General features: G+C 43.9%; 1 protein-coding gene across 3 annotated transcripts in view; it reads right to left on the bottom strand.

Moving 5' to 3' along the window:
• Positions 1-17314, bottom strand: part of pvalb6 (parvalbumin 6) — a 61365-nt gene extending 44051 nt beyond the window's left edge. The window contains exons 1-2 of one of the 3 annotated variants that reach the window (XM_034200006.1): positions 17297-17314; positions 11329-11405 (exon numbers count right to left, since the gene is read on the bottom strand). The gene's annotated coding sequence lies outside the window, so the exon portion shown is untranslated. Of the gene's footprint in view, positions 1-11328; positions 11662-13580; positions 13669-17296 lie in introns of those variants that run through there. The other 2 variants (XM_034200005.1, XM_034200004.1) reach the window with 2 other exon arrangements.
• Between the last annotated feature and the right edge of the window lie 7897 nt (positions 17315-25211).

The raw sequence follows: 25211 nt of genomic DNA, 5'->3' as shown, positions 1-25211 counted from the left end.
CAGATTCAGTGAATAAGGGTTGTGTTATGTTACAGGGAATAAGTCATAGATCCAGCGATCGATACTTCAGATCTAAATATGGAATCAAAGGACTTGGTGTTATATTAAAGGGTCACTTATACCGTCGATACCACTGAGAACCAACACCCCATTCTGCAGCATAATGCAGATTTTGGCAATTATTATAGGAAGACATTGTATGCTTTGAACAAATAATGAACCAGGTCTTTGAAGGCTATTCAACAGCCCGTCCTTTACAGGCTCCTTTGTCATCATTTTGTCTTTGTATGTTTTCTCCCGATGTCTTCCATCCGTCTTTATATATTGCCGCCCTGTCTCTATTTCTACCTCATCTCGGCTTTCTGTCTGTGGAGCAGCTTTACCGCCTCATTGTCGCCTCCCTTTTCTCTTTGGTGGGACGCATTCGCTCCCGTCTCCCATTCTCTGCTGGCCTACAGCATTATGGGCTTCCCAAAAAAAATAAAGGAAAACACAATTTGTATTCTGGACCACGTCTGTGATGCGAGAGGAAAGCGCCAGGGGGGGGGGGGGGGGGGGGGGGGGGAAGGCAGCGAGGAGAGGAGGGGTTGTTAAAGTCAAAGTTTGAAGTTGTTTAAATTCATTGGACATAAGGTCCGGGGGGGGGCGTTCGTCTTCATCGTTAGCAGATCTGTTTCTCCTTCTTTAAGAGGCCAGTTTGACCTTGAGTGAATGGAGAGAATGCTGATCCACTTAATGTCTTAATTATAATTCTCATTTCTGCATCATTGCAATTAGGCATTCGAGTAAAATGCATCCATCTAATTGTCTTCATCATCACACATTGTATATTGACACGCGACTTGACTGCGCTGGTGGATGTTTTGAATTGTCTGAACGTGTTTCCTCACAGTTGGATAATGATGTGTGTAGCAGAGTAGAAGAGTACGTGGGATGGAAATCCACTCATCAACCCAAGCACCCATGAATGCGCTTTTTCTCAGCGCTGGTGGCGTACTGAGCGAAACTGCATCAGCGCGATTAAGCAACGCTGGCCTGCATGCATGAGTGTGCACGTGAATGCCAGTTTCTGCCAGTATATGTGCGCTGGCCTGCATCTCTAACCCCGGCAGTGATGCCTGTTCAGCAGCAGCTGACACCCTCTTGTCACTGACAGCAGCTCCCGCAGTGAGAGAGCGATGTTAGGAGGAGGAGGAGGAGGAGGAGGAGGAGGAGGAGGGTAGAAGAGCGCCATTGACCTTGCAGCAGAGAAAACCCTAACAGCAGTAGTAGCTGACTGCTCACACACAAAGACACTCGCTTCAAGAAGGGTTCTACACATTTACACAACCAGAGATGGCAAAAGTACACACATCCTTTAATCAAGTAGAAGTATACCTCTGACTGCTCACACATGCACAGACACTCGCTTCACAACCTCTCCCTCTCAGCCTCTCATGTTCATCCTGACACTCGCTCCACACTCTGAGGAATCGCCCCAGGCCGGTGTGCGAGGGTCAGCCGTCTCTCAAAGCAAGAGAAAGGAAGCAGGATGGCAAATCGGTGGAGGGCAAGTGGGTAAGGATGGAATCTGCACAAGAAGGAAATGAATGTGCACTCGTTCATAAGGTAAAGATAGAAAAGACCAACCCAAGGTATATCTTCAGGGGAGGATGTGAGTTAGAGTCCTGCACACTTCTATGACTAAATGGTTTGCCAAAAATATACACCTATGAGCATAGATCTTCTGTTCATGTAACGTAATGTGTATTTCAAGTGACAAAAGGTTCGCTATAAGTCTTTCCTACATAGCAATATTAAAACCTCATGAAAACCTGTCTCCAACCTAACGTCTAAAGTGTTGAAACCAGATTGAAAATGCCATTAAAGTGAATGGGACTCATGATGGAGCGCATTGGAAAACATTGTAACTGAGTGTCGCTTCAGCTGCCGGCTTTATTTTATCGTGCTGGATCAGATCACTGATATGAAATCTGAATGAAAACATCACAGTATTTGAACCCTTGAGATGTGTTTTATTGCTTACAGCCCCACAGAGAAATACAACACAAGTTCAATCATTTTCTTGGCTGTGTTTCAGAGTTATAGAGCCTTAGTGTTCCATATTGATATAAGACAACGAGGAAGGGACTTTTACACAGAACTTTTTAGTGTGTTAGTATTCCCAAATGCGTTCTGTGTACTAATTCTTAATTTAAATGATGGTCAGGTATCCAAAGACATCAATTTGAATCCAGAATAGTAATGGCAGACTCCTCCACTAAAACTGTATGAAGCTATGGTTTCTTCACTTTGTAGAGAAGTCATTTTCAGAATGTTAATGCATAAAATGGCAATGCTGAAAAGAAAAATCTGGATTTTTTTGCAAAGTATATGTTTTTCTGATAAGTCAAGTTGAAGTAAATTGGAAAATCCACTTGTTTTGGGCTTTACCTCTCTTAACGGGAATTGGGAAGTAAAACAAAGGTAGGAAAATCAATGTTTCAGGTTGCGTTGTGCGATAATAATACACCCATATCTAAGATAGAACTGTTGGCAGTTCAGTTGCATTGTGGGTAATGTAGGCGCTAGGTTGGTAAAAATACGGGCACTTTAAGTTTCTTTACAAGTCTCAGGAAACGAAAAAAATCTCAGCTTGAGGTTACATTATGCTCTACTAGGGGTACGTGTGGCGCAGTGGGTTAGTGAGTATGTGTTGTGATCAGGGGGTCACAGGTTCAAACCCCACTGCAGTCAGCATGTCGTTGTGTCCCTGGGCAAGACACTTCACCCCAAATTTCTCCTGTGGGCATTGCCCAGTATGTAAGTCGCTTTGGATAAAAGTGTCTAACAAGTGACATGTAATGTAATGTACTAATATACAGACCCAAATCTCAGATTCAGCTGCATTGTGGGTAATGTAGGTGCAAGGATGTGAAGAAAGCATGATGTGTAGAATATATATGATATCTGATTCTGCAGCATATTATTATTAAAATGAAACATCTAATGTGAGTTTGAGAAAGTTATAAGACTACAAAACTATATTAGTTGGGTGTCACTTGCTTCTGTAATTTCCCTCCTGTCTCCCGTCCTTCTCTGCATGAAGTAGAGTCAGACAGCACGAAATAGCTTTTTCAGCCCAACACTCTGTTGGGATCATTCAACCCAAAGCCGAGCAGAGCAAAGTAGGCGATAATGCAGAGATTGCACCAGGGAAAAGAGAGTATGGGTGATGGGATAAGGAATGCGACTTAAATTAAATGTGGAGTCAGGGAATTGAAAATAAAGGTCAGACAAAAGGCGTACAGAAAGTGTATGAAGCGATAAATGGAAGGAAAACTTCCCCTGGCCTTTGTTCCTGAGGGTCGAGAGACTGGATGTGACACTCGGGGGGGATTGATGGATATTGTTCATAACGAATGCTGCTTTGCACGGGTTGATAATGCAATTCAATCTGACCATTGACACTTCGTTGCTCCACATTATCATGAGCCATTCCAAAATAACTTCTTTGCATATAGGCTGTATACGTTTTTCTTATTCCAAATGTTCTCTTGAGTTGCACTGGGAGCCGAGAACTTTTCTCTCGCCTTGGATAATCCTACCTTTGAAACATTAGAGTAAGAACAGGTAAATAATTTTAAGTGGTGCTCCATTTTTGCAAAGTTTCTTTCTGATTTGAACCTTGAAGAACACGACAAAAGATTAACGCCTGGGAAAAAGTGTGAAGCTGTACGGACAGGGGCGGTTCTAGGGGGGCCAGGGGGGCCAGTGCCCCCCTAACGCTGACCCTTTTTTAAAAAAAATGTATATTTTCTGGTACTCGGCACCGCAACCGCAGGATTTTGTTGCCGTAATGTGAGATTGTGCAGACACCCTTATGTAAAGTAGAGATGTAACTGTTCATTGCCTTTATTTTTATATAAATATGGTGTTAGTGCAAACATTGCACTATAACTTAAGCTGAAGCTAACAGTAATAACTATAAGATCTATCTGAAATAAATAAGTGTACTGAAACAAATACCAATAACTGTATTGCATTGTTTTCTTATGCGCAATTACTTCATACTGTCTAGTTCTCTTTTTCGTCCTGCATTTATTGTGCCCCCCTCAGAAAATAACTGGCCCCCCAGTGGCCCCCCCAGTCAAATTGGTCTAGAACCGCCACTGTGTACGGAGCTCTTTTGTGGAGATTCTTCCACAATTTGAAGGAAAATAATGGCATATTGTATGAATCGTAAACTTGTTTTAGTGCTTGTTAACCAAAGATCCATGGTCCATGACTTCCCAGCCAAGAACAAGAAGGGTAATAGTCATGCAAAAAAAACTCTTATCAAGAAAGTAAAAAATCATATACCAAATATCTAATGTTGGTGGAAGTGTAATCATGTAACAAATTAGCAGTATATGTAATAAAAAGGTGCAGATATGTTGAGAACTTGTATGAATGATTGGTGAACTTTTTATGTTCAGAGTTAAGACTATAGTGTCTGTAATTGTAATTAAACCTTACATTAAAAGTACCAGTAAAAAAGAAAGTAACTTGCAACGATGGTGCGCAAGACAGAACAAAATGACATTTGTCGATTAATTGTTTAACCTTAAATACCGTTCACTTCTTTAAGAAACAGTTAAACTCTATATATACCATGACTCCCTAAAGATAGAGGCTTTAAGTGGCTTTGATCAAATGGGTCACATCATCTATTTAATTGTTCTTTTCTAAAAATAAACGGAAAAGATCAAGGGCTGAAATAAGAAAAGTCTCAATCCATTTATACTCGCTCCTTCTCCCATCTGACCGTGGGTTCGTTAATGATCTAATTTAAGAGGTCACAGGTTTTCTAATTGGAAGTGGACTGACCTCTGTGACAGTCTAAAATAAGTATCAACTCTTTGACCTCGCTAAAAATACTCCTGTCACCGCTGGCTCAAAGAAACTTTCGGACCTGAGTCCTCCCTCAAGGAAAAGATGTGCTTTGCTTGAAGAACATTTGACAAAAGGGAAGATACTGTGGTTCTCTAAAAGGGTTCTCCACGGAGCACCCTTAAAGCAAAGGCAATTATAGAGTAATGCAGATATCGCAATTTGGCCAAGATTAGGCAGGACAACATCTGAGACCCTTTTAATTGTACTTACAAAGTCCAGCTGAACACTATCTGTCCGAACACTGCTTCAATCCTATCACTTACTCGACTAATATCGACACCACAACATCTGATGTTTCGATATGCTGCTCAACTAACGCTCATAATTCCTTATCAGCGGGTGGCTCAGTTACGGCTTCGGTGCCACCCTCAAGAACAAAGACTTTTGCACACTTTGGCACAACGGTACACCAGTATCTGCACACACACACACACACACACACACACACACACACACACACACACACACACACACACACACACACACACACACACACACACACACACACACACACACACACACACACACTAATAAGCCTCGAACCTGCTGCATCAGGTACGTTTTCTTTTTTTAAACGATCGTCCTGTATATCATCGAGACGTCTCCAGATGCCAGACGCCTCGCACAACATCTGCCCTTGACCTTGACGGTGAAGACTCACCATCAGCCGGTTTGCCACAGCCTTCTGTCTATGCACATCATGATATGTGTGTGTGTGTGTTTTGTGGATGTGATAAGGTGAAATTCGATCTGTGCCTTCCCCTGCATCAGTGCACAGTGTTTCTGTGTGTGCAGCTATAAGCCTATTTGTATGATCTGCGGGACATTGTCCAATGACCCGTACTGCTATGGTATATCATGCATTGTCAGTGATATTATCCTATATGACTTTGAATGCAGCTCGATAGGCAATTGTAGTATAAATCATGCTTGAGTGTATCTGATTGCGACCATGGCCTCCGTTTTTCTCGTCTTTTTTCAATCTCAGCAAAAAAAAATCCTCTTCTTCATTCTCTTTTATCGAAATCTGTGTTTTAATTACTGGCTTTTAACAAGGGCCCTGAACACGAGGTTAATTGGGCTTTTTATGACAAAATCAGCCCAAATGCAAATTGTCTCGAAGCGACCTCTGTGCCGTGGCTGGGAACAGTGTTTTAATTATCCAGACAACCTTTTTAAGTGGTGGACAGAACGTATGTGACCATATGCTTAGCAGACAAAAGGTTGAGGGTGTGTAGAAAAAGATCAAAACGTTAGGACAAGCAGGGAACAGAGGAAATATAAGAAATCAAGGTCGAGATGAAAAAAAAAAAGATCAAAAGAAATTCACCAGAGAAAGCACTTTCATTTCCCAGGGTGCATATTTCCATGGATGTCCATAAGCACCGTGCCTCCTTCTGACAATTCACATTTAACTGACCCGTTACTCTCTCATCTTTGATAACAAGCCCACACAAACAACCACTCATCTATCTTTCCCAGTAAAATTACTTTTCCCAATCCAGTCCGCCCACTGAGAGGCTTCCATCCTACTCACTCACATTCCCCGGTATGCCTCCACACAACAATGAACAGAAGAGCAGAGAAAATTGACAACCAGAGGGCAATTGGCAATGTAGGAGAAGGACTCTGAGATATACAGGACTACACAGAAACATACTGTACACACACACACACACACACACACACACACACACACACACACACACACACACACACACACACACACACACACACACACACACACACACACACACACACACACACACACACACACACACACACACACACACACACACACACACACACACACACACAAATATCAATGCCAACACACAATCACCACTATATTTTTTTCTTGGTTTTGTGGTCCACATCAATTCTGAATGCAGGTTTGTACAATGCAGCAAAGGTAGTAAGACATAAGGATCTGTCTCAGTTTTGAAAAGACATGTTGCTGTTAATGAGTGTTTCTGTTCCTTAGTGCATATTTAGCCATGCTAGCTGTGTAACTCCAAGAATGGCAGTGTTGGTTCAAACATATAGATTTAATCGATATTTCCATCTGAGTTTAGACCAAACCCTAACCCTAATCCAAACAAGTATTTGACGATGAACATGCAAAGAAAATGGCAATGGCGGAAGAAGGATGACAACCATGAACAGCGAGGAGAATGAGGCAATAAGTGAGAAAGACTTGGACAAAAAAAGGCTAAAATCACTATCCAAACATTAATTGGTTGCGCAAATATTTGATGCACAAATTAAAATGCAGTTTTAATAAACCTCTGTCACCTGGACCTGTCAGTCTGGACCAAACCCTGACCCAAACAACCATTCAACGATTGGCATGATTTTTGTTAAAAGAAAAACGTTTTTATTGGCAAATATTAGCTAACACGCTAATGGTTTTCATTATACTTGCTTATATGCTGGGGGGGAGAGGGATGACAATCTGGAACAGCACCATGAATAATGCAATAAGGGAGAAAGACTTTGACAAAGAAGAATCACTATCCAAACATCTGTCATTGTGATGGGCAAATATTGGTTCCACAACATAAAATGCATTGTCACTAAATATCTGTCACCTTCTTTACATTCATGTACAGTATGGATAGTGTGTAGTGAATGTTAATGCACTCGATTGAATAGATATTTCAATCTGATTCTGGACCAAACCCTAACCCTCCCCCTAACAACTATTTGACAATTGGCACGATGTTTCATACAAATATTAGCTAACATGCAAGATGGTATCACCATGTTAACCTTATCATTGAAGGCATGGTAGCATGTTGAGGTTAGCAGGTTCAGAACTATAGCATGGCAGCAGATTCTCAGTTTTGTTTTATGTCATTTGAACGAGTCGGAAATTAAGCCAGTTGAGATTCTTATATTCAAAATAACCCTTCATTACACCTCATTATTTTTAAATGATTTCACACTTTTAAATTGATTTCTAATATGCGGTAACATCAGGGCAGATATATGCATGCCCCATTAATGACAGTCATTATGTCTAAGGACTCAGTCACATTAGCGCAATCTCTTAAAACAAATCATTGGAGCAAGCCCTCTTTAGTTCATTGGCCTCATAAAAGACAAAATCACGAGTCAAGATGTGGTAGTACAGAGAAAATAGTTTATCACCTCCCCACATGTAATGGCAAGAGAAAGCACATTACAAAAGAGGGGTACAGTGGTAGAAAACACATTTCCAATAAGTTAACACCTCCTTCTGCAGGAATAAGTGTATCCAGGTGGTGGTATTTTGTTGTTCCAGTTTTAACTTGAATATGTTTGTTTAGTTCTGCAAATTTGCTGACAACAATGTTAGTGATCTGATCCTGAACCCAACACAACACAATGGACACTGCGTCAGTGTACTGTGACAGTAGTGTAGACACACACAACCACTTAGCATACAGGCCACGAGAGCCACCTTAAACCAGTATTTAGCAGCACTTACAGGTCCGTAAGTTAATCAGAGTGCTAAATAGGTTCAACTACATCACAAATTGTCAATTCACCCACACTTACACACACATGCTTAGCGAACCCCTATTATGTCTGTTATGGTGATTTAACACCTTTCCCAGTCCACCTGTCCCAATTCCACTGGTGCAAGTCGGAAATGTCTGCTACACTGGTACTCCACGCTTCTTTGAACACACCAGCATCAGTACTGAACAGCTCTAAGCACACACTTACAATTCTTTCTTCCACACTTTAACCAGTCTCTCCCTCTTTCCGTTTCATTGCAGAACTAATCCTAAATCATTGACTCACTCACTCACTCACTCACTCACTCACTCACACACACACACACACACACACACACACACACACACACACACACACACACACACACACACACACACACACACACACACACACACACACACACACACACACACACACACACACACACACACACACACACACACACACACACACACACACACACACACACACACACCACACACACACACACACACACAAACCACCATAACCACACTGTGAGGTCTCCTGCCCCAGGAGCATTATATCACACCTGGGTATTTCACACTCCGCAGAGCTCCACGCTCGTTAAATCAATGATTTCCCATGAAATAAGGAGAAGATATGCTACCATGCATCACGCCTGACTTTTATATCTAATGGAGAATTGGTGATAAAGTTTATGTGGACATGTGATGCTTGGGTTGGATAGTGGAGAGAGAAAATGTTATTAGCAGGAGAGAAGATCCAGAGGGTGTGTGGATGGTTATGGTATTATTCAACAATAATGGCTACTTACTTTTATGCTCTATTCCCTTCAGGGGCTGATTATAATCTAGCCTCTCTGCTACTCTTTCTCCATCTTCCCGCACATCTCACAATCTCTTTCCCTTATTATCTTGTGTAAATCCGATCTGTCAGACTGGTTTCTATTTAATCATCTACAAAACGTACTTGCGGTGTTCCTCAGGGATCAATTCTGGGCCCTATTGTTTTACATGTTTCCCATTTGTTCATGAATATGCAGATGATACACAAGTATGTCTTTTGTTAAGCTTGGCTTCCCTAACAGACTGATTTGAATATATTTGATCATGTTCACCATCAAACAATGACAAGACTGAGGTTCATCCCAACTGGAATATTGTAAGTAAAAAGGCACTAAGTCATATTCAGTTTGTCCAAAATGTAGCTGATCAGACTTTAACTAGAACTGGCTTCCCAATGCTTTCAAGGAACAATTACAAACTATATTATTTCCTTATAAAGACCTTAATGGTTTGGCTCCAAGCTATATCTCTAAGTAAGCCCATTTGTACAAGTTATTCCCGCTACACCAAACTTTGGATTTTGAAATTAGGTGACCATGCATTTTCTATAGTAATGCACCTAAACTGTGAAATGAGTTACCGTTCACTTCATGCACTACTTATTGTACATAACACTTTATTTCAAACTACCTTTTATAATGTCCTCCAAAAATATGTTATACTCTTTCAATTGCAGTTAAGATTTTTGTATTAATATGTATATGGTTTGCAGTCATGCTAGCAGCATCTATCCACCCTTTGGTCCTGACTAAAATATCTACAGATATCCATTTATTGAACGTAAACTAGGCCAGTAAGGGGGTGCCATTTTTCCAAGCTTTTTATTAAAGGATCCTCAAAGTGTAAGACTGATAAAATCAAATCAAATCAATTTATTTCATCAAATTCTGCCTTTCTCCCTCTCTACTTTACACCCTGTAAAGGTATCTGAAGTTATGCATTTTGTCTCCTCTCTTTCTTACCTGTTTCCGTTTTTCATTCCTTCTCTGCCCTATACATTCAATGCACAAACAGCTCCCCCCCCCCCCTTCCCAAAACCAATGTCACTTTCTAATTTGCCTGCAGAGAACATCACAGTTTGCACAGCTGTTAATCTAAGAAGGTTGGCAGAGGCAGAGAGATTATGGCAGTGATGATGGCGGCCAGAGGGACGACAATCTGGAACAGAATGACGCAATGAGGGAGAAAGACTTGGACAAAAAAAAGAAGAAGTTTGAGTCTGTAGTAAAATCACTGTCCAAACATCTGTCATTGAGCAAATATTGGACCCACAAATTCAGATGTCATGAAACATCTGTCACCTTCGTAACATCAATGTATAACAAGCATAGTGTAGTGAATATTAATGAACAAGCGCATACTCTGCAGTTTCATTCAAGCATCACCCGCACAGGAATGCATTGGGTCTGTTCTCACACAGCGCTCTGGGAACCAATCACCATCGCCGGTTTCCAGGTCCTGTTTGTGAATGGGATCTTTACGGGAGAAGAGGAGGAGGCAGGCACCGCTGCGTTTGTAGACATGCAGCTGCTTTCAGCATCCCATTCTCAAATATTGAATTATTTCTCTCACTCTGTTTTCTGCTCTACTGTATAACACATTTGTAATTCTTCTGTCACACCCTGGTTTCCGTTTTCCTTCTTCTTGAACTCTTTGGTCTTTTTTTATGCAGACTGTGAGTGCTGAATAAAAATAGCCTTCCTCTTTTCCGATGCTTTTGAATTCACTTTTCCCCTGACACACCGTCACCGTTATCCAGCAGTGTTAGCCTTTTATACATCTTGTTACTGTCACGTCACTCTGCCATATACTGCGGAACAGCTTATACCCTTATTCTCCTTTTTCACACATCATCCCGTCTTCCTTTTAAATCAGCGGTGGATGCATGCAATGTAGAGGACCACCAACACACACACACACACACACACACACACACACACACACACACACACACACACACACACACACACACACACACACACACACACACACACACACACACACACACACACACACACACACACACACACACACACACACACACACACACACACACACACATACATTTGTAGACACTTACCTCCAGTGACAGGGACAGTGCTTCTGAATCCTCAGTAGTTTTGAAGGAAGACCGGCAAGCCTGCAAGCTTCTGGCGTCTGGAGAGAAGTGAAGGACAGAAAGAGATGAAGAGGAAGAGAGATAAAAGAAAAGAGACAGCGGAGATAGTGAGAAGTGTAAAGAGAGAGATAAAGTGGACAGGAGAAGGCGGTCTGTGCGATACAAGAGGAGGTGGAAGAGGAAGAGGAGGAGGAGGAGGGTCCTCTGGCTGGCTGGAGGTGAGATGAAGGGGAGAAAGAGAGGGAGAGACAGATAAAGGACCAGGGAGGGAGAGAGAGTGAGGGTGCGCTGGATTGGGATAGGAGGGGATTGTGTGATGTTTGAGAGGAGGAGGAGGAGGAGGAGGAGGAGGAGGAGGAGGAGGAGGAGGAGGAGGAGGAGGAGGAGGAGGAGGAGGAGGAGGAGGAGGAGGAGGAGGAGGAGGAGGAGGAGGAGGAGGAAGAGGAAGAGGAAAGTTGGAGAGAGGAGGGAGGAAGGACGGGTGAGGATGCAGACTGAAGAAGGCAGAAAAGGTACAACATTCAAAGAAACCAGTACTGTATGTTCACGCGCTTTAATTTGTTGGAAATGAGTCAAGCTATCACCACACAACTCTCTCTTGACTGTGTCACAACTGTACGGCCATTTTATCGTCACAAGGAAATACAAGAGAAACAAAGGACAGACCTTGGACTGAACATGTGCCCTCGACTCTGACCCAACCCGACATTACATAACCAATGTCAATCAAAACTCTTAAGCCAGAATTGCTTACAGTGTTGTTTCTACCCACAGCTGCTTTAGAGTATGAAAAGCTCCTTCACTTGAAATCCCTGCAGCATTTGAAGGCGAAAAGAATGATAAACCTTCAGCATGTGATGAGCAGTGCCAGAACGCAGTGCCCAGCGATGCTTTAGACTAAAGTGGATTTGAGCATGCAAAAGGGCAGCATGTGTACGGCCCCTTTTAATAATATTTTTCCACAGAAGCGTTGTTCTGCAGCACTATCAACACTGTCCTCACTACTAGTTCAGAGTATATTTAATACGCCTTAAATTGTGCTTACAGCTAATTTTTAACTGGACAATATGATCGGAGAGATTAAAATGTGCCGGACTTCTACAGATTTCCGGTAATTACTTCATTTGATTTCTTAAAAACGACAGCAGGCTATAGCCACCAGGTGCAGCCTGCCCATAGGGGCGCTAGGGGCGCCGCCCCCCCTCTTCCCACATTTTAGATTGTCATTAAAAATAAAATAAATAAATATATTTAAAAATCTAACATCACCAGAAGTCATAATTTAAGGGGTCATTTCTCAATTTATTTTACCGGGGGAGCATCCATTGTTTGGTCACCATTTCCACAGCCCCACCTAAAATATTTTCCACTAGCCGCCATTGATAGCCACTCACACAAATCAAATGCTTGGATACTTCTGCTTTTTTGATGTAGGAGACCTTCCAGGATGGACCAGGGCGCATCCTAGCCTCTTTTCGACTCCGGGCACAGCCGTAATTCCAATAGACTCGTGTACGTTAAAAAGAGGTTTGAGCACGTATTGATCAAGGCTTCTGTACGACCTCTTAAGCTGCATTCACATTATACAAGATGTGCTCTTTGCTGACTGCAAGGTTGGGCGCAGAGCCTTGCGGATAAACAGTCAGGACAGTTTGGTTTCCATGGAAAGGACCCTTGCTACATACAGCGGTTATCTGATTGGCTGCGCGTCAATACGTCATCGGTCACAAGGTCAATAATTTCAATTTTGGGAACAGGGCTCAGAGACTATCTTGAGCAGTAGTAGTAGTAGCGCCTAGTCGACCATAGAAACACAATGACAACTTCAGCGCAGAGTCATTTTACCGTGTGTCATGTGAAAGCAGCGTAATATGAACTGCAAACTGCATCTTGTTTTTCCGTGGCGCTCCGGCAGCACTAGCCATGGAAATGTATAGGGCAACAGAGTAACAGTAACAATCATATTATCGGGGATAACATTTAATAACCAAATGTTTGCCTTAGCGCTGTCGCCTCTCAGTGTGCAACTTAAATGATTTTTTAAAGGAAAAAAACATGATTAGAAATGAACGCAGGCCTCAGCCACCAGCCGTCGCATGCACCTGTACCTGCAGACTATCAATTTCAGAGTGGAGAAAATGTCCTTTCATCCAATAAATCACACTGTAATCCAATCCTGCTGTGTTGCAATTAACTTTGGAGCCATAACTTACGGTAGCAGAAGATGGAGAAATGCGAAATAAGGTGAAGAAATGAGAGCTCAGCGAGTTTCCTTAGAGACACGAATTGGGTGGTATGTGGTATGCTACGGGAAAAGGATGCAGTGATAATGATAGAGGGCATTGCAGGCCACGTGGAGAGCAGAAGAAGAGGAGCAGATTGGCCTCTGGCTGAATGCACTCAGGGATGAAAGGGTGGCGAAGAAAAAAGAGCAAGAGAGGAAAGAAGAAAGGAGGATGAATGGAGGTGAGGAATCTGTCTTGTGCTTTTCATACATTTTTGTGAAGGTACAATGTGACATACACGCGACCTAGACACAAGTTACTGTCATGGACGGATTATAAAACAAAAGGCCTCTGGGCACAGACAAGTAAAGACTCTAAGACTAAAAGTGACGCAAAACATACTGCATCACTTTTTGAAGGCGTTTGTGTTCATTTCTCTCCTTTCTTGCATCTCTCTATAGTCGTGTCTTCTTGTCGTTGCTTTGCATTTCTATTTGCATCTCTTTGAGGTCATTTTGCTTCAGATTTGTTGGATCTTCGGTTGTTCAGGCTTTCTTTATGGAAGCTTTTTGTCATTTTGTAGTCTTTCTGGATGTGTATTTCTGTCCTTTCTGCCAGTGAGTTTTCTGGCTCTGTTTGGCAGCAGGTTTATGGAGAAATTACTGGCCTCATTTTCCTGGAAGGATGTAGCATGGGCCAAGGAAGAACCCATTGAAATTTGGAGCGGATCTGATTCACAGAGAATTATATTTCACTTTTGGTAGCAGAACATGCATTTCCACTTTGCTATTTTGTGTCTTCAGTCTTTTGGGGAGGTTTTATTGTGTCTTTCTGGTTGTGTTGCCTTTCTTTACTCATATTTATTTTTCTGGGGTGTTTTTTGTCATCGTCTTTTTAGTCATAATTTCCTTGTGGTCACCCTGTGTCTTTCCTTGCATGTGTTTGTGTTCACTTTGCTTGTGTATTAGTCACTCTATGTCTTTCACACAGGGACGTCCACAGGTACGGGCTAATGTTGCCCGGGCAATGGCCCTTTTGCCATTTTTGGCTGACCTGCCCTTCTGGAGAGAGTGAGAGGTTTAGGTTTTTTCTGTTGTGGCCGAATAAACATGATAAGCCCACAATTAGTATTGTAGCATCTCGCTGCGATAAAACACACATTGTCAGCGCTGTCATCTGCCCCCAGTCACGTGACTTTGTTTACAATCTGACAGCTGAAAGCAAAGGACAGCCCTCCGGCCTCATATGGCTATGGTGATCATACCAAATGCCCACCTGGCTTTGGTGGCAAATCCCCGGGTCAATCTGTCCCCGGAAATGTCCCTGTTTTTAAAATATGCTTAAATTGATTTTGAGTTTTCTCATGGCAGTTAGAGTAGGGGACAAACCAGGGGACTTTACTTCCTCTTGACACCGTTGGTTATTTACACCAAAACAATCTAAATAGGCTATACTTGTTATTGTGCTTCTGTCTTTCTGTGTCTTTTCATCTGCTCCGTAAACTCCCTCAATGTCAACGGGCTGCTCGCTCTCTTTTCTTGATCGCCCTCTCACGGAGAACACTTCACTGTCCCGCTTCATTGTAGGATTTCTGCCATGTCTCTACTTTAGTTTGACCATCTCTGTTATTAAGTTATGGAATACTAAATAAATAAGTAATTAGATACCTTACCATTACTGCGCTCATAAAGAATGAAAAGAATAAGAATAATGCGTATTAAACTGGTTTAATTAATTAGTGAGTTTATTTAAGAAAATTACTTAGAAGCCCTATTTTATCAGTATGTCTGCACAGAAGTTACATTAAAACAGAATTGTCCCCATTTTTTCGTTAATAGTAACATTAGATATTTTAATGAGATATGGACCGCAAAACAAAAGATTTCCCTGGATTTCATTTAGAAAAAAATTCAAAAGGTCTTGTGTTTTTTTTGGGGGGGGGGGGGCAGGGCCCTTTTTCTAGTTTAGAGCAATAGCCCCTCAAAATGTCTGTGCACGTCCCTGCTTTCACATCTGATTGACTTGCCCGCTCTGTGACTGTGTTACCTTTGCAGGCAAATTAATCCCTCGCTGAATGCACTGAAGATGTGAAGCATGGCAAAGCACCTTGAGGACATGCTTTTTGGAATAAGCTCCTGATTTACGGGTCAAGTCTCATTCGTCACAGTAGGACCTGAGGGGCATGATAGGACCAGCGGTAATGAAGATGAGATGCTTTGGAAAATCTTTTTTTATATTCCATGTCAGAGGTCTGGGTCACCCGCAGTAATCTGGAAATAGCAAGGCGAGGATTAATTTTCTTAAGGTGAGGCTTAATTTGCTCAAGGACACTTCATCAGGTTGGATGCTGGCAGAGCTTGTGTCCTTTTTAAAAATAGCTTTACTTAGCGGTTTAAACACCTTGCTGAAAATGGCCGTCCTTTTCCACTCAAGCCTGCTAAAGCCAGCAGTACTGGCCCTAAGCTTGTCATTAAAACAGCCTCCAGAATGTGAACTTATTTTTTAAAACCAATCAAACAAATGATTTTCAAGTTTCAAGGTACGGTGTAGATATAGCAAAGAAAAACTTAGGTCACAGGCTCCTCCAACAGTGCAACATATATAGGACATAAAACAATAAAACAGATAAAATAGTGCAAGAGAATGTGTATACATTGTTTAATTTAAAGGTCCCCTATTATACTGTTTTTCATCAATATATTATAGCTCTCAGATACAAACATGTCTCTGAAGTGTTTGGCTCCAAACACCAAACAGATCATTGCAGCATTACCCATAATCCCCTCTGTTTCAGCCCTGTTTCAAAAGTGCTGATTCTCCGTCTGATACTTGAGATGAAAATAAGGAGCCCCTCCCCACGCCCCTCTGAGAGATATTTGGTTAAAAAGAACACAATAGCCGCTTTCACACCAAGTATTTTGCCGTACTTAGTGCCGGCACTTAGTACCCCAGGGCACTTAGTACCAATCGCGTTCACACTGGAGTACTTTTCCCTGAGGGACGATTAGTCAAATGAAGCCGCTGACGTCACTTCTTCTTCTTCTGCTTTGGGTTTACTGGCAGGCCGCAAACAACTTCACGGCATATACTGCCACCCGAAGTCCCCGGCCGGAAGTCCCCGGAGTTGGGGACTGGCAGCAGCTTGAAGCCTTCCGAGTAAATCGCCAGAACGCCGACACCTCCTCATCGCTCCACCGCTCCCACGTTTTTTTTTTTGTGTTGCCATAAGTTAGTCTCTCTCCGTTGGTGCGTGGGACTAATGCTAATAATGCTAATGCCAGCAAATACAATGGCGGCTTCAAAAAACTTTTCAGAGTTTTACGGGGCGTGGTTTGCAATTCGCCCAGCCAATAGAAATTGGTACTTTTTTGGTACCACCTCTCTAGCAGGCACTAAAAATGGGGGTAAAAGTTCCCGGCACTAAGTACTCTTTTTGGTGTGAACGCGACATAAGGGGTACTTACGGAACTAAATAGGAAAATTACGGGGAAAAGTACTCCGGTGTGAACGCGCCTAATGGTGCTAGGAGATTCAGGTGATAAGGTGGGGGGGGTTACCTTGGTTTGTGATTGGCTAATGGTTACACAAGCCAAAAAAATCGTTATGACATCATAAAGTGGCCAAAATCTGATCAGCTCATTGTGGATTTTGCATAATAGGTGACCTTTAAATCCCAGAAACTGCCTTGAATGGCATTGACATACTTCCAACAGTATCATGGGACGTAGCTGCCTCTTCACACATGCGCAGCACAAATCAGGTTTCCGGTACGGATTGGTTAGGGACAGCCACTGGCAATATAAGAGGAAGAGAGAGAACAAAATCTCAAAGAAACAGCGAAAAAATACATATTATTAATTCAGAAACAGCTAATTTTTGGATTCCAGACTTTTTCTCTAAACTATGTCAGAGAAGTGTCTCCACTACTGTCAATATCCTCACAGGCTATTACAGTACATGCATGGTTAAGTGAATGCTTTTGAGTGCTCATGTCATATAAATGGCTGCATGCAACAGTGCTGACACGGGAAAACATTTCAATACGATTCCATAGACTTGCTTTCATTGTTCTGAAGTGATTTTGGGAAACAGGCAGTAATGGAAGGCAACTGTGCTGTGACGGTAATAGCATCATGTTTGTGTGTGTGTGTCTGTGTTTGTGTGTGCGTTCGTTCATGCGTGGGTGCGTGTGTGCCCAGTGATAGAGAGAGAAGGCCCAGAGTTAATGAGACAGGAGGCTGAGCGCTAGACGTGTCTCCACCAGTTGTTTATCAGAGCAGAGCACTCGGCTCAGATTAAACTACAACTACTTTATAATTACTCTAATGTATTCTTATTGGACGATGTCTTTCCTAATAAAGACTCCAATAATTGACTTTCTCCCTGCCTCCTCCTGCTCCTGCCCTCCCTCTGAAACACTCACTATTGATCTCATTAATTTATATTACATTCTAATTAGCCCTGAAGAGTAGTTCATTTTACACCAGCAAGATGGTGGCTGTGTAATGGTGAAATCAGCGTTATTACTAAATAACAACAGATTGGTCTAATCACTACTGTGTGAACATGCCATCAGCCCTGATTAATTAAATATGGGATAGCTATTTGTATTCATTACCTGTTTTGATTCCCCTAAAACACAGATGTTCAATGCAGGATACAAGACTTTAAGATGAGTTGTGTGGAAATCAAACCTCTTCCTGTTGTATTTGCCATTCATGATGTGAGAGGTATGTGGATAAGATTCCTTTTTTATCTGAAGTGAAATCAGTTTTCGACCCTCATACGGTATTTTCATGATGATGCTTCCCTGACTGTGGACATCTCTCAAAAAAAGTGTGCATGCTAATTACTGGCAGTGCACAACATTGCCAAAAGTATGAATATGTATCTGTAAAATCAGTCTGAAAACGAATTGAGACCATAAATTGCTACTCTGCGCTGTTGAAGCTACACATGGCAAGATTTAACAATGGCACGTCTTTCTTATCAGTGTAAATCACAAAGTAGGACAGCAGCAGCTCTGAAAAATGTCTCATTGACATAAGGTTAGCACTTTAACCATGAAGTTATTAGTGTGCATGTGAGCAGATAACCATAAAGTGGTGAAGGAATGAGTCCTAAAACCCAGGAATGAGTTAGCGACACTTCCTGTTTCCACGTCTCGAAGTCAATGTTTTTTTAAGCTGTCCGTCTTACGACAACATTAGCTTAGCGGTGTTTTCGTGAAGCCATGTCAACGTTACGCAGTTTGTTTGTAACCATGGAGATTATCCCGTTTGATCAAAAGCAAATCCCAATGCCTTTTGTTTAGGGATCCTTAGGTACGTCATCAATGTACATCTGTATTTAGGAAGGTGTGTTTTTTATAGGCTTGCTACAATATCGGCAAAGCATTTCAAATATTTAGGGAATAGTTAGGAATGTATTTTCTTACATGTCTGAAATAGGTTTAAAGGTCCAGATTGTGGAGTGCTTATCTGTGGAAATGCACTGTGGCTGACATTTCATTTGGAAACCACGGTCCCTGGGACGGATGTTATTTACAAAAAAGCGAGATAAAGTCTTTCACACAGAAAACCATTTTAAAACCCCAGAGGTAGTTCATAATTAGATAAAACAAACCCTATGGCACTGGACGTGTTTCCTGTGAATTTGTCCAATTCTGTGTGGCGTGTAGGAATTTAGCTCTTTGACACCACTCTGGACTAAAAAACAAATATAAATATATAATCTGCTTCATGCATATCTTTGTCCTTATTATCATCCATCTACATCAGAGGTGTGATTTTACTGTAATACTAAACAGCAGTTGTAGCATGCGATCACTAGATGGCAAGATTGAGGTTGAAATGGCACTGATCTGCTGCCTGGAATATTGAAAGTGGTATTATTACATTGTTAAGTCATTTTATTGTTGCATTATTGTATGATTATGATGCAATCAGGTACAATTCAATGGCTGAAAAATATGAAAATACACCCCCGTGCATGAGTAAGAAGTAGAAGAGGGACCTGTGTCCAATTTCTTAAAGTAAAGTTACTTGTGTGCCACATTTTCACATGAACTGCCCTTTGCAATAACAAACTTGAATGTATGTAAGTCATGCGTCACTACAGATACAGTCTGTCACCACTTTTGACGTCTTGCTTTTTGGGTAGTTAGTCAGATATGTAAGATCAGCAAGTTGATTGGCGAGTTCCTCATTGTTTCTAAAAATTAGAGGAAGCGTTATTTTTATTTTAACGTCTCTAGAGAAATAAGTCATTCTTGTCTTCCCAATTTGTCTGGGCCCACGCCAAACTTTTGGAAAGTATAGCAACAGTTCCTCATAGAATATCTGTTTTCATTGAAATGAAAAAGAAAACGTGCGCATGATCAGGCAAGAAATGGAGGTCATGTGATTGTTTTAAGACCCTTAAACATGTTTTTTGTATGAGGGTTTGTTGCAACTCCACCTTACAGTTAATACTGTACAACGCCCATACGTTTTAAAACCGAGGTTGTCACGGTGTGTGAAGCAGGTAGGACCCAAATGCATAATAAAGTGACAATTCCTTTATTTCAAGGCTAGGTGATAACAACAAAACAGAACACTCACCGACGAACAAGTCATGACAAAAGACGAACCGACAAAGACAGACAGAAAAACCAGAACTTAAATACACACACGACTAATCACAGAAACAAGACACAGGTGAGGAGGGAGGAGAAAACACAGGGACACCAGGTGAACACAATCGGGTAAATTAGACACACCAGGGAAACTAACGACCGGGAACCACAGACAGATTTAAACAAGACACAACGCAGACAGAAACAAGCAAGACAGGAAGTGAAGACCTTTCAACATGAAACAAGACAAGACAAAACACCATAAAGACAGATCGTGACAGTACCCCCCCCCTCAAGGGACGGATCCCAGACGTCCCAAAAACCCCCCCACAAAAGTCCAAAACCTCAAGCAGGGTGGGTGGAAGGGGTCCGGAGGAGGGACGTATCACTAGGCCACCAGGGTGGGTGGAGGGGGTCAGGAGGACGGGACTGAGCTGACCGCCCAGAGGCACAGCAGAGGACCAGGAAGGGATCTCGGGCGGACGGCCCGGGGGCAAGGCAGAGTTCAAAAAGGAGGATTCGGGCGGACGGCCCGGGGGCAAGGCAGAGTCTAAGGTGGGGGACTCGGGCGGCCGAGCATGAGGGCGAAGGCAGCGGCAGGAAGAGTCAGGGGGCCGGGCTCGAGGACGAGGGCAGCGGCAGGAAGAGTCAGGGGGCCGGGATCGCGGGCGAAGACCACGGCTCACAGAGGGCCGGGATCGAGGGCGAAGACCGCGACTCTCAGGGGGCCGGGATCGAGGGCGAAGACCGCGGCTCTCAGGGGGCCGGGCTCGAGGGCGAAGACCGCGGCTCACAGAGGGCCGGGATCGAGGGCGAAGACCGCGGCTCTCAGGGGGCCGGGCTCGAGGGCGAAGACCAGAGAGCTCCGGAGGCCGGGCAGGAAGGCGCTGATGGGCCAGCGCCGGGGGCCGGGCAGGACCCGGTGTCGGCCGGACAGGAACCGGAGCTGGTGGGACAGGCCTCGGCAGGATCCCCCACGGAAGAGGACCAGGACACGGGATTGGCAGGACCCCGGGCGAGACAGAGGATGGCGGGGCCTCCAATGGAACAGGACAAGGGGTTGGTAGGACCCCCGGCAGGAGAGTAGTCGGCGGGGCCTCCAATGGCACAGGACAAAGGGTTGGCAGGACCCCCGGCAGGAGAGTAGACGGCGGGACCTCCAACGAGACAGGACAAAGGGTTGGCAGGACCCCCGGCAGGAGAGTAGACGACGGGACCTCCAACGGGACAGGACAAAGGGTTGGCAGGACCCCCGACAGGAGAGTAGTCGGCGGGGCCTCCAACGGCACAGGACAAAGGGTTGGCAGGACCCCCGGCAGGAGAGTAGTCGGCGGGACCTCCAACGAGACAGGACAAGGAGCTGGCAGGACCCCCGGCAGGAGAGTAGACGGCGGGACCTCCAACGGGACAGACATACGATTGGTAGGACCCCCGGCAGAGGAGTAGTCGACGGGGCCTCCAACGGGACAGGACATGGAGTTGGCAGGACCCCCAGCGGAACCTCCAACGGACCAGGACATTGGGTAGGGACTTGAGACGTGACTCGAGAGGAGACTCGAGAGGGGAACCAAGGGGGAACTCGAGAGGAGACTCGAGAGGGGAACTAGAGAGGGGACTAGAGGAGGGAACTCGAGAGGGGACTCGCGAGGGGAACTAGAGGAGGGACTAAAGGAGGGACTAGAGAGGGGACTAAAGGAGGGAACTCGAGAGGGGACTGGAGAGGAGACTTGAGAGGGGACTCGAGAAGGGACTCGAGAGGAGACTGGAGAGGGGACTGGAGAGGGGAATCGAGAGGAGACTCGAGAGGGGACTCGAGAGGAGACTCGAGAGGGGACTCGAGAGGAGACTCGAGAGGAGACTCGAGAGGAGACCCGAGAGGGGACTCGAGAGGGGACTCGGGTAGGAACTGGAGAGGGGACTCGGGTAGGAACTTGAGAGGGGACTCGGGTAGGAACTTGAGAGGGGACTTGAGAGGGGACTTGAGAGGGAACTTGTGTCGGTCGGTACGCCGACAGGACACGGGGAGCTGGCGTCGTCTGGGGAGCCAGCAGGAGACGAGGTGCTGGAATCGGCCGGTACGCCGACAAGACTCAGGGAGCTGGTGTTGGCTGGAGAGCCAACAGGAGATGAGGTGCTGGAGTCGGCCGGTACGCCGACAAGACTCGGGGAGCCGGCGTCGGCTGGGGAGCCAGCAGGAGACGAGGTGCTGGAGTCGGGACCATGACTGCTGGAGCCGGTACTTGAGCCGGAACCATGGCTGGAACTGGGGCCGGAACCATGGCTGCTGGGCCCGGTACTTGAGCCAGAATCATGGCTGGAACTGGGGCCGGAACCATGGCTGTATGGGCCAGCTCTGGTGCAGGGACCACGGTTGTAAGATCCAGTTCTGGAGCCGGAAACATGGCTGTAAGGTCCGGAGCTGAAGCCTGGATCATGGCTGTGTGGGCCGGTTTTGGAGCCGGAAACATGGCTGCTGGGGCCGGCACTGGAGCCGGAACAATGGCTGCTGGGCAAGGAACCGGAACACGGATCCATGGCTGTGTGGGGTGGTACTGGAGCACGGTACCATGGCTATGTGGGATGGTACTGGAGCACGGAACCATGGCTGCTGGGTCCGGCACTGGAGCCGGAACCATGGCTGTTGGGGCCTGTACTGGAGCCGGAACCATGGCTGCTGGGGCTCGGGCTGCTAGCCTGGCCTTGCGACGACTCCTCTTAGCAGCCTCCTGAATACTCCGTGGACCTCCATAAGCCTGACGAGTTCCGGAATACGACTCCTGGACAGGAGCAGGAACTGGGGCAGAAGCACGGGTTGACTTCAGGCGGAACCCACCAAGGCGTATGGTGCCAGGTTGGGAATTGGGAGACAGGGAGCTAGCATGCCTGGAATCACATGCTTGAAGGAAGTCCAAAATCCAGTCAGGTAAAAACTCAACAAAACATGGTTTCTCTGCTGCCAACCGGAGCGCCTCTACCAGAGCGGCCCTCTTCTGCCGAACACTGGACGCTCCCTTCCACCAATCGAAGCAGCAAGCCAGATAGAAGGTTAAATGCTGTAATTCAACCTCCCATGGATCATCTGCTGGGTCCATTTTGTGGTCGGTTCGTTCTGTCACGGTGTGTGAAGCAGGTAGGACACAAATGCAGAATAAAGTGACAATTCCTTTATTTCAAGGCTAGGTGATAACAACGACAAAACAGAACACTCACCGACGAACAAGTCATGACAAAAGACGAACCGACAAAGACAGAAAAACCAGAACTTAAATACACACACGACTAATCACAGAAACAAGACACAGGTGAGGAGGGAGGAGAAAACACAGGGACACCAGGTGAACACAATCGGGTAAATTAGACACACCAGGGAAACTAACGACCGGGAACCACAGACAGATTTAAACAAGACACAACGCAGACAGAAACAGGCAAGACAGGAAGTGAAGACCTTTCAACATAAAACATGAAACAAGACAAGACAAAACACCATAGACAGATCGTGACAGAGGTGCTGAGTATTGTAAAGGACAATTGTTGAGAAACGAAGTTGCAGCAGTACAAATGAGGAATTGGTCACGTTATTATCTGAACTCATGATCAACTTTTCTCTGGGTGAGGCGTTAAAGTTGTTTGTTAGTAGGAAGTCATACAGCAAGACAGTGAGAGAGACAGACATGATTGTTTTCAATGTTTTACTGTCTTACTCTGTACAACGTGCTTTGGCAATACTGTGTTTTTGATATGGACATGTCAATAAAGCTTCTTAGATTTTGATAGATCAGATAGATAGAGTAGGGGATAGTCAGCTTTGAACAACAAGTAGTGACAATAACAAATATAACTAATTCCCCAGTAAATAACACTAGATGTTTTTCCATGCATGTTTCTGGCCTTAAAATGTCCTTTACATCATCCATGCCGTTACGTTTTTTCTCCCTCATGACTCAAAGGCATCACGCCAAGATCGCCATCAGACTGCAACTTGGCTCACGATCCGAGACAAGTAAACATCTGGATCCGTCAGAAAACATTAAGACCTTTCGGCCATATTGAGATGACATATGTGACTATAGCATGAATGTGATGCATACGTTTGCTGTTATATGTAAAGTCCATGTGGCATGTGTCACACTTATCTTGTATTTAAATGTCATTTTAAGATGTATTTCTGTTTGACTGTAATCCTCCTTATGTTTTTCATTATTTGTAAAGCCCTTTTAATTGCCTTATGTTGAAATGTGCTATATAAATAAACTTGCCTGACCAAGAAGACTGTTAATGCTTCAGAGACAGAAGAGCTGAAGGAAATACTTGAGACAGAGTTTTGTTTTGTCTTTACGGACCTCATATCGAGGTGAAAAGCGCATTTGAAGTAGTATTTATCGTCGTTTGTTTAAACGTTTTCCTGGTCTCCTAACAATGTTGTTTTCATTAAACAAAAATGCTTTGTCTACAAAGTTTGAGCTAAACTTATTATTTCTCTGGGGGGTGGATGGATGGGTCCAACCACTTTCACTCAAGAGGCCTCTGTTGGTGCCCCATGTGAGGCTAAAAAGTTAATGTTTACATATTTTAACCTCTGTACGTAATGTGAGGTAGCTTACCAGGGATCTACCTTTGGAAAGTTTCTTACTCCACAACATTTTCCACGCATCTTACACTGCAGCAAACAAAAACGGGACTTTCAGGCTGTGTAGCATGTTAAACGAAAAGCCAATGTTCACTTGTAATTACTTTTTTTAACTTACAAAACGTACCATACTTAAGTTGAATACATATCGTACTAAACTCAAGTATGTCAATTAAGTTATGTCACAAATGTACATATTTTAACCCAAACCATGATCTTCTACTAAACAAAGCATTTTTTTACTTTCATTTTATTACACAAAATCCCTTTTTATATTACATATTTGTATCTAAAATAGTAACCTTGGAGAAAATAAGTTTCCATTGTTAAATATTAAGTTTTGTTGTATGGGAACATATTTTTATTCATAAAT

Source organism: Gymnodraco acuticeps, unplaced genomic scaffold, assembly GCF_902827175.1.
Source record: "Gymnodraco acuticeps unplaced genomic scaffold, fGymAcu1.1, whole genome shotgun sequence".
Taxonomy (NCBI): domain Eukaryota; kingdom Metazoa; phylum Chordata; class Actinopteri; order Perciformes; family Bathydraconidae; genus Gymnodraco; species Gymnodraco acuticeps.
This window is presented reverse-complemented; position numbering and strand designations above follow the sequence as displayed.